The following is a 13,952-nucleotide window of genomic DNA, read 5'->3' on the forward strand; positions in this document are numbered from 1 at the left end:
CAAAAACCACAAACTCGTAACTTCTATGAGAGTGTGAACATTGTTCAACTTATTCACTGCTGTAATCACAGCATCAGAATAAGAACTGGCATATAGTAGGTCCTCAACAAATATTTGGTGAGTGAACAGATCAATGGATGTATGTGAGTGAATGAATGAATGAACTCAGTGTTCAATACTCATAACACTGGAATAAATTAACTATGGAAGAAATGCTGGAGCAAAGCCCAAAGGACCACAGCAAGATATCCTTCATATTCATTAAAATAATAACTTTTATTGAAAGCCAGCTGTGTGTCACATCCTGTGACTATGAAAAGCTATAAAATGAGGATCCATCCCTGGGGGTCACAAGGTAATTAAAGAAATAGAACATACATAGAAAGAAATTAATAATAGAATGTAATAATTTCATGATTAGTGAAATATCTTGAAGTGGTACAAGATATTTCAGCTTCATACAAATACATGGGTGTAAATATATGAGAGATTTTTAAAATTTTCACAAATAATTGTGATATAGGGGGAAAAAAATCAAAGCACACTTGTCAAAACCAAAAAGATTTGCCAGTAACTTGTTCTGTCTTATAACACAGTACTCAACAGCATTAAAAAAAAAAAAAAAAAAACCAACCTCTCCAAAGTGGATCATAACAATGCCCAGCATATAATAGTGAATTATTAGATATATGAAAAATTGGAAAACTATGACTTATAACCAAGAAAAATAGCAGGCAATAAACACAGATCTGATCCGGATTTTAGTATTAGCAGATATGCATTTTAAGATAGGTATTATAAATTCATAATTTTATGGAAAAGAGGATCATAATAAGCATATGAGAAATTGCAGCAAAGAAATAGAAACTGTAAAGGAAGAGCTGAATGGAAGCCTTATAACTGTAAATTATGCTATTTTTTTAAAGGGCTTCCCTGGTGGCTCAGATGGTAAAGAACCTGCCTGCAATATGAGACCCCAGTTCGATCGCTGGGTCAGGAAGATCCCCTGGAGAAAGGAATGGCCACCCATTCCAGTATTCTTGCCTGGAGAATCCCACAGACAGAGGAGCCTGGCAGGCTACAGCCGATGGGATCACAAAGAGTTGGACGTGACTGAGCAACTTTCACACACACACACATTTTTTTTTAATTCTCAGATGGGCTTAAAGGTATATTGGAGACTGTAAAAGAAAGTTAAAATGAAGGCCAATCAACAAGAATTATCCAACAGAGCAAAGAGAAAGTACTTGAGAAAAATTAACTGTGACCTGAAGGACAATATAAAATGGTCTAATGCATAAAGTGCAACTAGAGTCCCAGATGGAGGAGAGAAGACAAGGGAAAAAATAATTTTATATATACATAGGTAGATATATTTATACATATATACATATGTGAGTGCATGCCTGCTATGTCACAGCCAACTCTATGTGACCCCATGGACTGTAGCCCACCAGGCTCCTCTGTCCGTGGGATTCTCCAGGCAAGAATACCGGGGTGGGTTGCTGTGCCCTCCTCCAGGAGATCTTCCTGACTCAGGGAGTGAACCCATGTCTCTCTTATCTCCTACATTGGCAGGCAGGTTCTTTACCACTAGCACCACCTGGGAAGCCCATAAATATACACATATACATCAGATCAGATCAGATCAGTCACTCAGTCGTGTCCGACTCTTTGCGACCCCATGAATTGCAGCACGCCAGGCCTCCCTGTCCATCACCAACTCCCGGAGGTCACTCAAACTCACGTCCATCGAGTCACTGATGCCATCCAGCCATCTCATCCTCTGTCGTCCCCTTCTCCTCCTGCCCCCAATCCCTCCCAGCATCAGAGTCTTTTCCAATGAGTCAACTCTTCACATGAGGTGGCCAAAGTACTGGAGTTTCAGCTTTAGCATCATTCCTTCCAAAGCAATCCCAGGGCTGAGCTCGTTCAGAATGGACTGGTTGGATCTCCTTGCAGTCCAAGGGACTCTCAAGAGTCTTCTCCAACATCACAGTTCAAAAGCATCAATTCTTCGGCACTCAGCCTTCTTCACAGTCCAACTCTCACATCCATACATGACCACTGGAAAAACCATAGCCTTGACTAGATGAACCTTTGTTGGCAAAGTAATGTCTCTGCTTTTGAATATGCTATCTAGGTTGGTCATAACTTTTCCTTCCAAAGAGTAAGCGTCTTTTAATTTCATGGCTGCAGTCACCATCTGCAGTGATTTTGGAGCCCAGAAAAATAAAGTCTGACAATGTTTCCACTGTTTCCCCATCTATTTCCCATGAAGAGATGGGACTGGATGCCATGATCTTCGTTTTCTGAATGTTGAGCTTTAAGCCAACTTTTTCACTCTCCTCTTTCACTTTCATCAAGAGGCTTTTGAGTTCCTCTTCACTTTCTGCCATAAGGGTGGTGTCATCTGCATATCTGAGGTTATTGATATTTCTCCTGGCAATCTTGATTCCAGCTTGTGTTTCTTCCAGTCCAGCGTTTCTCATGATGTACTCTGCATATAAGTTAAATAAGCAGAGTGACAATATACAGCCTTGACGAACTCCTTTTCCTATTTGCAACCAGTCTGTTGTTCCATGTCCAGTTCTAACTGTTGCTTCCTGACCTGCATACAGATTTCTCAAGAGGCAGATCAGGTGGTCTGGTATTCCCATCTCTTTCAGAATTTTCCACAGTTTCTTGTGATCCACACAGTCAAAGGCTTTGGCATAGTCAATAAAGCAGAAATAGATGTTTTTCTGGAGCTCTCTTGCTTTTTCCATGATGCAGTGGATGTTGGCAATTTGATCTCTGGTTCCTCTTCCTTTTCTAAAACCAGCTTGAACATCAGGAAAAATAATGGCCAAAATTTTACAACTGTGGTGGAAAACATCAACTTATAGCTCCACAAAGCTTTGTGATCCCCAAAGAAAATAAATGCAAAGGGAACAAAACCTAGGTACATGGTAGTCAAACTGCTAACAACTGAAGTTAAAGAGAAAATCTAATAGAGAAAAAAAGTACATAATATACAACAACACAAGCCATGGCAGAGTTCATATCAGAAATAATAGAAGTCAGAAGACAATGAAATGATATTTTTAAACTACTGAAGGAAGAAACTGTCAAACTAGAACTCTCTGTCAAGTGAACATGTCCCAAATGATTAGAATAAAGGCTGTTGAACAAAATCACAGACAATTCAAAATTAGCAGCACTCAACTGCTAATGAAAACTGTTATGAAAATAAACTCAGAACCACAGATTGGGAGAAACTATTCACAATACAAGTATATGACAAAGATCTTATATCCAGGATATAAAAGGAACTCATACAACTCAATAATATCAAGACACAATTCCAACATAATAAATAGGCAAAAACTTGAACAGACACTTCACAAAAGAACATCTACAGGACTTTCCTGGTGGGACAGCGGATAGCAATCTGCCTGCCAATGCAGGGGACATGGGTTCAACCGCTGGTCTGGGAAGATTCCACATGCTGAGGAGCAACTAAGCCCATGAGCCACAACTACTGAGGCTGTGCTCTAGAGCCTGCAAGCCACAACCACTGAAACCCAGGCACCTAGAACCTGTGCTCCACAACAAGAGAAGCCACAGCAATGAGAAGCCCAAAAACCCAATGGAGACTAGCCTCCACGTCCTGCAACTAGAGAAAGCATGCACACAGCAACAAAGACCCAGGACAACCAAAATTAAAGTAATAATGAAGAGTAAAACTTCCCTTTGCTTCTTAAAAAAAAACAAACAAACATCTACAAATGAACAATAAACACAAGGTGCACAGCAGTACTACTCACCAGGGTGATGTGTAAGAAAACACAGTGAGATATGACCTCACACCCACTAAAATGGCCAAAATTGAAGACTGATACTCCTAAACACTTCGGAGGGATGTGAGCAACCGGAACGCTCATGCATTGCTTGTGGGCATGTAAAACGACACAACTACTTAGGAAATTATTTGGAAGTTTCTTATAAATCTAAACATATTTCTATGCTATCACCCTCCAACTCCATTTTTAGGTAGTTGCCAAGAGAAATGAAAATATAAGTCCATACAAAATGAATATTTAGGGCAGCTTTATGAATTATAGCCAAAAACTGAAAACAACCCAAATGACCATCAGCATGAGAATGGACTAACAAATTGTGAGATATCCACGCAATGGAAAATTACTCAAAAATTTTAGAAAACAAGAAACACAAACTGGAATCAAGATTGCCGGGAGAAATATCAATAACCTCAGATATGCAGATGACACCACCCTTATGGCAGAAAGTGAAGAGGAACTAAAAAGCCTCTCGATGAAAGTGAAAGTGGAGAGTGAAAAAGTTGGCTTAAAGCTCAACATTCAGAAAACGAAGATCATGGCATCCGGTCCCACCACTTCATGGGAAATAGATGGGGAAACAGTGGAAACATTGTCAGACTTTATTTTTCTGGGCTCCAAAATCACTACAGATGGTGACTGCAGCCATGAAATTAAAAGACGCTTACTCCTTGGAAGGAAAGTTATGACCAACCTAGATAGCATATTCAAAAGCAGAGACATTACTTTGCCAACAAAGGTTCATCTAGTCAAGGCTATGGTTTTTCCAGTGGTCATGTATGGATGTGAGAGTTGGACTGTGAAGAAGGCTGAGTGCCGAAGAATTGATGCTTTTGAACTGTGATGTTGGAGAAGACTCTTGAGAGTCCCTTGAACTGCAAGGAGATCCAACCAGTCCATTCTGAAGGAGATCAGCCCTGGGATTGCTTTGGAAGGAATAATGCTAAAGCTGAAAGTCCAGTACTTTGGCCACCTCATGTGAAGAGTTGACTCATTGGAAAAGACTCTGATGCTGGGAGGGATTGCGGGCAGGAGGAGAAGGGGACAACAGAGGATGAGATGGCTGGATGGCATCACTGACTCGATGGACGTGAGTCTCAGTGACCTCCGGGAGTTGGTGATGGACAGGGAGGCCTAGCGTGCTGTGACTCATGGGGTCGCAAAGAGTCGGACACGACTGAGCGACTGATCTGATTTGATCTGATACACAAAACATGAATAAATCTCAAAACCATGTTGAGCGAAAGTCAGACAGAAAAGAATACATACCAAATGAATTTATTAAAGATTCCAACAACACACAAAACTAATGATAATAGAAAACCAGAACAGTGCTTGCTTCTGGCAAGTAGACAGGAACTGAAAGGAATCACAAGGGAACTTTCTGAGGTGAGAGAATCATTCTACATCTTAATTGGCTACTGGCTATATATGGTTATGTGGCTTCCCAGGTGGCTCAGTGGTAAAGAACCCATCTGCCAATGTAAAAGATGCCAGAGATGCAAAGTTCAACCCCTGGGTGGGGAAGATCCCTTGGAGGAGGCAATGGCAACCCACTCCAGTATTCTTGCCTGGAAAATCCCATGGACAGAGGAACCTGGAGGACTACAGTCCATGAGGTTGCAAAAAAGTTAGATACAACTTAGCAACTGAACAATACACTTGTACACTTTCGGTTATACATTTTTCAAAACTCATTGAATCGTACATTAAAATGCTGTGTTTTATGGTGTGTAAAGTTTACTTCAAGAAACAAAAATTTCAAATAAATTGGCGATCGAACTTTTAAATTTATAAGGAGAAGCAAAGCATACAAATAGTTGAGATACTGTTGAAGGAGAAAGAGAACAAGTTAGGAACACACATTTTGCACCAAAATCAAGACATTACAAATCCATGGTAGTTTTAAAATTTAATAATTGTACATGAATAAATAAATTGATCAGTGGAAGAGAGGCCAAAAGCAGACCCACACAGAGATCGGAGCTTGATTTATGCCAGAGACGACACTGAAGGTCACTGAAACAGACTATTCATTGACTAGTACTGAAAGAACTGGCTATTCAAATGGAAATAAAATGTGATCCTTGTCATAATACAGACACACAAAAAATGAAATTTTGAACTGATTTAAGATTTAAATATGAAGGGCAAAACTTCAGAACTTTTAGAAAAAAATATATAGGTGAATACCTTTGTAACCTCATGTTAGGAAAGAACTTTTCAAACAAAATATACCAATAAAATTGACAAATTAAAATTTAAATTTCTGTTCATCAAAAAAGGAGTGGAGAAACAAAAGCTACAAAATGAATGATAAAACACAGATAAACAAAATTGAAGAACTCTTACAAAGCTGTAAGAAAACAAAAGATAACTATCACCTCCTAAGAAATGAACAAAAATGAAACAAAAACAAAGAAAATGAACAAAAAACAAACATTTCAGAGAAGAAAAAAAATCACAAAGTGAATCAATAACAAAAACACAGAGGAAAGATGTCCTATCTCATTAGTAGCACTGTGAGCTCATTTTTTTTTATTATTATAAAGCAAGGAAGGTGTAGTGCTCTAAAAAAAAGTAGATATGCACCAAATTATGTGGTAACACAAAATAAACAAATGTTAAAATCAATATTCAGCCAAATCTAAGACCAAACCCTTTGGTCACCACCATAGACTGAATTTCTTAGATGTCAGAATCTTTGGATTTTTGCACCCAAAGTAGTTTTTACTAAAATTTTTCATTAAAACCACTGGTAAATTATTTAAAATTTAACATAAGAAGAACAATTCCTTGAAACTGTCAGCTGATGGGTTGCTCCTGTGTTCACCATACACATCATGTGTGAAACTAAATAGATTCATTCTTTCAACTGAGGTTGGTAGAGGGGCATATTTAGGAGTTCTTCATTTTTGTTTAACGTTGTCTCCCTTTCTGTATATTCTTTGTTATGTCTAGATCAAAGACATGGTTTAATACAGATAGTGTACCTGATTTGGGTTGTTTTCCCACCTTGTCAAATTGAATAGGTCAAACTTAACATTTTACTTTTTATCCATCCTTCAAGATATGAAGAATTTCTAAAGAGAATTTTTTCCTGAATGACTCATGGCCTAAACAGAATTAAATAACTAAAAAATACTGTACAATAAGAATAGTTTTAAAGATTATTTTCATTAATATTTGAATAGTAATACAACTTCAAAGATTAATTCTAATCTCTGTGCTATGATTTCTATTATTCTTTCTTGTACTATTTAAATTCTATAAATATTCACTGGCTCTAAAATGATATAATATTCTTTCTAAAGTTATCTAGCTAACATGTTCTATCTTAATATTAATCTTTACTTTAGATCTATTTCCTTATACATTTATTATTTGAAATATTTTGATTATTCTAATAATTTTAATTTCTACAACATTAAGTATTGGTGCATTTCACTCTGGCAATAACATTTACATTTATACTTCAACAGATGGATAGACTCTCAACATTTAGAATCTACAGAGATTTTTTTTCATCACGAACTACAAATGGAATGTAATCTGTTTGAAAGTGAATATCCACGTTGCTGTTGTTCAGTTGCTCAGTTATGTCTGATTCTTCATGACCCCATAGACTGCAGCACGCCAGGCTTCCCTGTCCTTCACCATCTCCAGAGCTTGCTCAATATGTCTATTGAGTCAGTGATGCCATCCAACCATCTCATCCTCTGTCATCCCCTTCTCCTGCCTTCTATCTTTCCAGCATCAGGGTCCTTTCTAATGAGTCGGTTCTTCGCATCAAGTGGCCAAAGTACTGGAGCTGCAACTTCAGCATCATTCCTACCAGTGAATATTCAGGGCTGATTTCCTTTAGGATTGATCCAGGTAGTGGTAGTAAATCTGAATTCTATGCCTTGTTCATGTTGTTGGCATTGTTTTGCTGATTCAACAATGGTAGTAACTTACATGACCACACTGCTGAATGTTTAGGGATGACAACTGAAGTAGACATTCATCTAGTCATCCTTCCAAAAGCCTTAGCCTGAACCAAAGACAAAAATATTGGCCGAATATTTTAGTTAACAACAAACTACAGTGCACCCCCAAAAGGAAGCATGTAACCACACATCCGTCTCCTAGGCAGAACCTATCCCATATCCACACAAGTAATACAGAAATTCTCTATCTCCAAACTTTAAATTTTCCTAGATACAAAAATAGAGATGGAATGTAAAGATGCTCAATAGATCACCTGATGGTTGTTCTTGTTCTTGTTGATAATGATGACTCCTTATCCATAACCCTCTGCCACTTGCTGGGCTTCCCAGGTGGTGCTAGTGGTAAAGAACGTGCCTGCCGATGCAGGAGACATAAGAGATGCAGCTTCAATTTCTCTGGGTTGGGAAGATCAGCTGGAGTAGGGCAAGGTAACCCACTCCAGTACTCTTGCCTGGAAAATCCTATGGACAGAGGAGCCTTGTGGGCTATGGTCCATAGGGTTGCAAAGAGTTGGACACGAATGAATCGACTTAGCAAGCATGCACTGCCACTTATGAAACTTCATAGCAGCCTCTCAAGAAACACCACACAGAGCCTCAGCCCATGGTCCATGTACTCCCCCCGTGGCAATAGCACTGCTTGAGAATAGACTTGGACAAAGTAGACTTCTTGGTGAATTCTGAATAAAAGAATAAAAATAAAATTATTTAAGGCATAAAAAGTATTGATATATATAGGAACTAGACCCATATAAATACAGTCAACAGATCTCTGACAAAGGAGCAAAGGCAATACAATGGAGCAAAAGTCATATTTTCAACAAAGGTGCTAGACCAATTGGACATCCACATGCAAAAAAAAAATTAATCTAGACCCAAATTCACACCCTTCACAAAAATTAACTCAAAATGGATTATAGACCTAAATGTAAAATGCAAAAAACTAATTTCTAGAACATAACATAGGAGAGAACCTATATGACCTGGACTATGATGATGACTTTTTAGGTACAGTAGCAAAGGCATGTGGAGAAGGCAATGGCACCCCACTCCAGTACTCTTGCCTGGAAAATCCCTTGGGTGGAGGAGCCTGATAGGCTGCAGTCCATGGGGTCGCTAAGAGTCGGACACGACTGAGTGGCTTCACTTTCACTTTTCACTTTCATGCATTGGAGAAGGAAATGGCAAACCACTCCAGTATTCTTGCCTGGAGAATCCCAGGGACAGAGGAGCCTAGTGGGCTGGTCGCACAGAGTCAGACATGACTGAAGCAGTTTAGCAGCAGCAGCAGCAAAGACATGATCCCTGAAAGAAAGAACTGAAAAGCAGAACTTACTAAAATTGAAAACTTCTGCTCTGCAAAAGACAACACCAAGAGAATGAGAAGTCATGGACTGGGACACAATATTTGCAAAATATACATCTGACAAAGGACTGTTACCCAAAATATAGAGAGAACTTTAAAAACTCAACAGCTTACTGTTGTTTTTTTTTTCTTAAAAAAAAAAAAGCCATAATTTTTAAATGGGCCAGAAATCAAAGAGATACCTCACCAAAGATAAACAGAAGGAAAATAAACATGAAAAAGATGTTACACATCATTTGTCATCAGAAAAATGCAAATGATATACTAATGTAACTATTTGGTCATTCTTGGCCAAAATCCAGAAAAATGTTAACACTAAATGTCTGTGTAGGTGTGGAGCAACAGGAATTCTCGTATATTGTTGATGGGACTAGAAAATGGCACAGCTGCTTTGGAAGAGACTTGGCTGCTGCCTATAAAACTAAACATACTCTTTGTCATACCATCCAGCAATTACACCTCTTGGTAATTTACACAAAGGAGTTGCAAACTTATGTCCACACAAAAACCTGCACATAAGTAGTTATAGCAGCTTTATTCATAACTACCAAAATTTGGAAGCACGCATAATGTCCTTCGGTAGGTAAATGGATAAATAAACCATGGCACAGCCAGACAGTGGAATATTATTCGGTACCAAAAAGAAACAAACTCTCAAGCCATGAAAAGACATGGAGTAATATTAAATGCATGTTACTAAGGGAAAGAAGTCAATGTGAAAAAGCCATACACTGGAGTCCAAATATACGACATTCTAGAAAAGGAAAAACCATGGAAACAGTGAAAAGATCAGTGGTTGCCAGGGGTTAAGGGTGGGGAGAGGGATGAAAAGGCAGGGCACAGAAGATTCTTTAGGCAGTGAAAATACCCTGTGTGATATAATAATGGTCGATTGGCTTCATTATAAATTTGTACAAGCCCACAGAATATACAACACCAAGAGTAAACCCTGATGTAAACGACAGACTTTGGGAGACAATGATGTGTCAGTATAGGTTCATCCATTGTAACACATGCACTCCTCTGGCGGGGGATGTTGATAATGGGGGAGGCTACGCATGTGTGTGGACACAGGGGTACCAAAATCTCTGTACCTTTCTCTCAGTTTCCCTGCCAATCTAAAACTGCTCTAAAACATAATATCTTTTAAGGTTTTTTATTTTAAAAAACAGTGGAAGAATACACACAAATCTAATAAAAGCAGATCTGAGTTATCAAAAAAACAGAGACAAGAATGAAAGCTAGACTTGGAGATGTATACTTTCGTAGATTTTAATTTTTGTTTCACAAAAGTTATGTACTAAGTCATAGCAAAATAATAAATGCATAATAAAATCTTTTTATAAGCACACAGATATAACAGCAAAATATTAATGATATTCATCTCTTTATGATTTTTTGTTATTTACTTATTTAATTTTTATTCTGTTTACTTATTTGTATTTTCTGAGTTTTCTGCAGTAAGTATTATTTTCTACAATAAATATGTATGTGATTTTCAGTAATTTAAAAAACTCATCATCCCACTTCCCTAAATTAATGGAAAATAATTTCAATAGTATCTCAGTATAAGCACTTGGTACAACCTCAGGAATGTTTATAAACTCCCCGACCCACAAAGTAAATTTGCTCTACCTGAGATCTACTGAAGACCTCCTCATTGAAGAACACTCTTTACCAACTTTAAAAGAGCAAAGTGCTTATTACTTTCAAGCCACCAAATGCATTTTTAATTTTTTAAATTATTTTTATTTTTTACTTGAAGTATAGTTGTTTTACAGTACTGCGTTAGTTTCAAGTATATGGTACAGCTATTCAGATATATATGTTCTTCTTCAGATTCTCTTCCCTTACAAGTTATTACAAAATATTGAGTACAGTTCCCTGTGCTATTCAGTAGGTCCATATTGATTATCTGTTTTATATTTAGTTGTGTATCTGTTAATCCCATCCTCCTAATATATCCCTTGCCCCACCCCCCCTCCCCTATGATAACTGTACATTTGTCTTCTGTTTGTGTTTTGGAGATAAGTTCACATATCTTTTTTTAATGTTGCACATACAAGTGATCATTTTTCTAATTTGACACCAATCAATCTACTTTCTTTCACAGAAACCAATTTTACTTAATATCTAGTTAGTGATAAAAGTTACATTATATGTCCATTCACATTTATTTCTGCGTTTAAAGATAAACAGAAATACTTCATTTTCATAGATGCCCCTAGAATGTGTTTTATCAATAGCCTTGTCTTCCCGCTTAAGCGCAGTTGGATTCCCTTCTAAGACTTGTCCATTCATAAAGATGAAAAGTGTAAAGCTACTTTAATAGAAATATTGATTTGAAATTTAAAACTGTTGCGAATAAATTGCTTGCTTAAGAAAAGCCAGAGGGGAAACAGGGAGCTGGGCTGTTCTGTGTAAATAACCACAGTTAGAGCATGGCATTCTCCTTATAATTTCTATGGGAGACATTGTGCAATCAAGCATAGTTTCTGTCTCTGAAGCTCAGCTGCAAAGAACAGAAAAGTCTGTGGCACAGTATTGTCATAGTCAATGTCTATCAACAACTTACATTCGTGGCACATACGTAATACCAGCACATTCATTGTTCTCCATGCTCGTCCACTGAATTCACTGGCAAATAAACATTTTGCCAGAGGAAGATCACAAAATGATTTCAGGAAATGTCTAAAGAAAATGAAGACATTAATCAAATCCAATAAGCAATGATCCAGCTAGTCAATATTCTTTAACAAACACTGCTCGAGCTCCCTCAAAACTGGTCTGTTAGTGGGCAGGAATGATTCTCCCATCAAGGGTAAAAGCAACCTTTACCGGGGCGATCTGAGTTCCTCCTAGTACACTTGTCTTCAAAGGACTTCCTAGAACTCCATGCAGTATGGGTAGGAGAATGCTGAAAAAGTACAGCCTCCTTTCAAAGAGAAACAAGTCATGCTGTGCAGGATTTTAAGTGTAAGAATGATAATTCTTATGCTGGTGAACGCCATTAATCGATTAAGTTTTTAGCAACTAGTAAATACATTAATGTCTTTGTTAGATATTCTGGGCTTTCCTGGTGGCTCAGATGGTAAAGAATCTGCCCGCAATGCAGGAGACCTGGGTTTGATCTCTGGATTCAATCTCTGGGTCGGGAAGATCCCCTGGAGAAGAGAATGGCTACCCACTCCAGTATTCTTGCCTGGAGAATTCCATGGACACAGGAGCCTGGCGGGCTACAGTCCATGGGGTCTCAAAGGGTCGGACACAACTGAACGACTAACACTTTCACTTGTTAGATATTCCACGTAGGTGAATGTTACTAATAACAGAAGCCCTTATTTCAAAGCAGTGTTTTTCTAAATATGTACAAAGAGTCCATTGCACCACAATATCATTTTTTAAATAAAGAGTATTATCAAAGTAATTTCACTCTTTAAGTCTATTGGAGACTCATGTAAAGTCCTATGAGACAAGGACTGAGGGGTGTAAGGCCGTCCATTCCTATACACTGCGAGCCAACGATGGCAGGGCTGTGCTTTTGTAGTTTCTCTGTCAGCCTTTTGCATTCCTCTTTTTTCTTGCCAACTGCTGTTAATTCAACTTCCTAACAGTACACGCTGCCCCTTTTTCAAACACTAGGCGAGGTTGATAGTGCTCAACTTCTCTTACAGAATCCAGTGTGCTCTGAGCAGGCCTTTGAGGTTCAGAAGCTCTTATCAAATACTTCTAGGCTTAAGAAGAAATATGTTATAGTTTAAATCTGACTTCTGGAAAACAGGTGAATTCATTTAATATAATTCCAGAGTTATAGGAACTGTTTCAACATTCTAACGTGCATCTTGTCACAAAAGATAACACTATATTTAAGTCAAAATTCTATGGCATGAAAAAAAAAAAGACAAATCTACAACACAACAAAACAAAATTCTATGCATAATCTTCTCAAGGTTGTCACAAAATGATGAACTCAATCAGGTTCCTAAAACACATCCCTCAGAACACAGGTGACCCAGAGCTGATACAGTGAGAAGCAGTAATTAGAACCCAGCTCTGGTGCCTCTGCCCTGGGCACTTGCTCAGGACCAGGAGGGTAGATTTAGGATGAAAAACATGTGCCAGCAAAACTTCTCCTGGGGTCGGAAGAGTAGTGGGAAAGAGACTCAGAAGCAGATAGCCAGCCAGGGCACCAAATGCCAAGAAATCCAAAAATTCTAAATGAAAGTCTGCATTCCAGGTCATTTTGCAGGTATGTCCATCAGGGTAAGAGCATTGAACACATTTTAATAATTTGTTAGCTCAATGGATAGCTTTTGAGTATACAGGCATGTAATACTTAGCTGCTCATTAGTACTCTTGTTCCAGCAAGGCAAATAACCTATCCACTATAAGTTCTACAGATTCAGTGAAAGCAGAGAAACATTTTACCTTGCTTACTACTATACTTCCAAGAGCAGACACAAAGCTGATGATGAAAAATGTGCCCCATGGTTAGAAAAATGATTGAGAAATGCTACCTTTTGCAGTTTCCTTTGGAGGATTGTGCATTTTAAAGGCTTTGAGAAGCTACAGTTGTAAGCAAGCCCCTCCTACCTTTTCCTCCAGAGACCTTCTCACATCTACCTTATGGTTGAAGTCTTTTACGAATACTTCAAATCAATGATGTATATCAACCAGCCCACACTGGGAGCAACTCAAGACACCTGGCATAATTTACCCTCAAATATGGTCCCAGATACAATTCAAACACTACAA

At 38.1% G+C, this 13,952-nt stretch overlaps 1 protein-coding gene and 2 long non-coding RNA genes across 3 annotated transcripts in view; 1 reads left to right on the forward strand and 2 right to left on the reverse strand.

Annotated features, from left to right (window-relative positions):
• TTC29 (tetratricopeptide repeat domain 29) overlaps nt 1–13,952 on the forward strand; it is a 341,387-nt gene that overhangs the window by 278,768 nt on the left and 48,667 nt on the right. The window lies entirely within an intron of this gene.
• LOC129629823 (uncharacterized) lies at nt 5,105–8,493 on the reverse strand. Its single transcript, XR_008703337.1, has 2 exons — nt 8,086–8,493; nt 5,105–7,875 (listed from the first exon to the last, which is right to left on the reverse strand). It is a non-coding gene; the product is annotated as an uncharacterized LOC129629823 (long non-coding RNA).
• On the reverse strand, nt 8,902–13,771 carry LOC129629822 (uncharacterized). Its single transcript, XR_008703336.1, has 3 exons — nt 13,626–13,771; nt 11,773–11,888; nt 8,902–9,149 (listed from the first exon to the last, which is right to left on the reverse strand). It is a non-coding gene; the product is annotated as an uncharacterized LOC129629822 (long non-coding RNA).

This window comes from Bubalus kerabau, chromosome 16 (assembly GCF_029407905.1).
Source record: "Bubalus kerabau isolate K-KA32 ecotype Philippines breed swamp buffalo chromosome 16, PCC_UOA_SB_1v2, whole genome shotgun sequence".
NCBI lineage: Eukaryota > Metazoa > Chordata > Mammalia > Artiodactyla > Bovidae > Bubalus > Bubalus kerabau.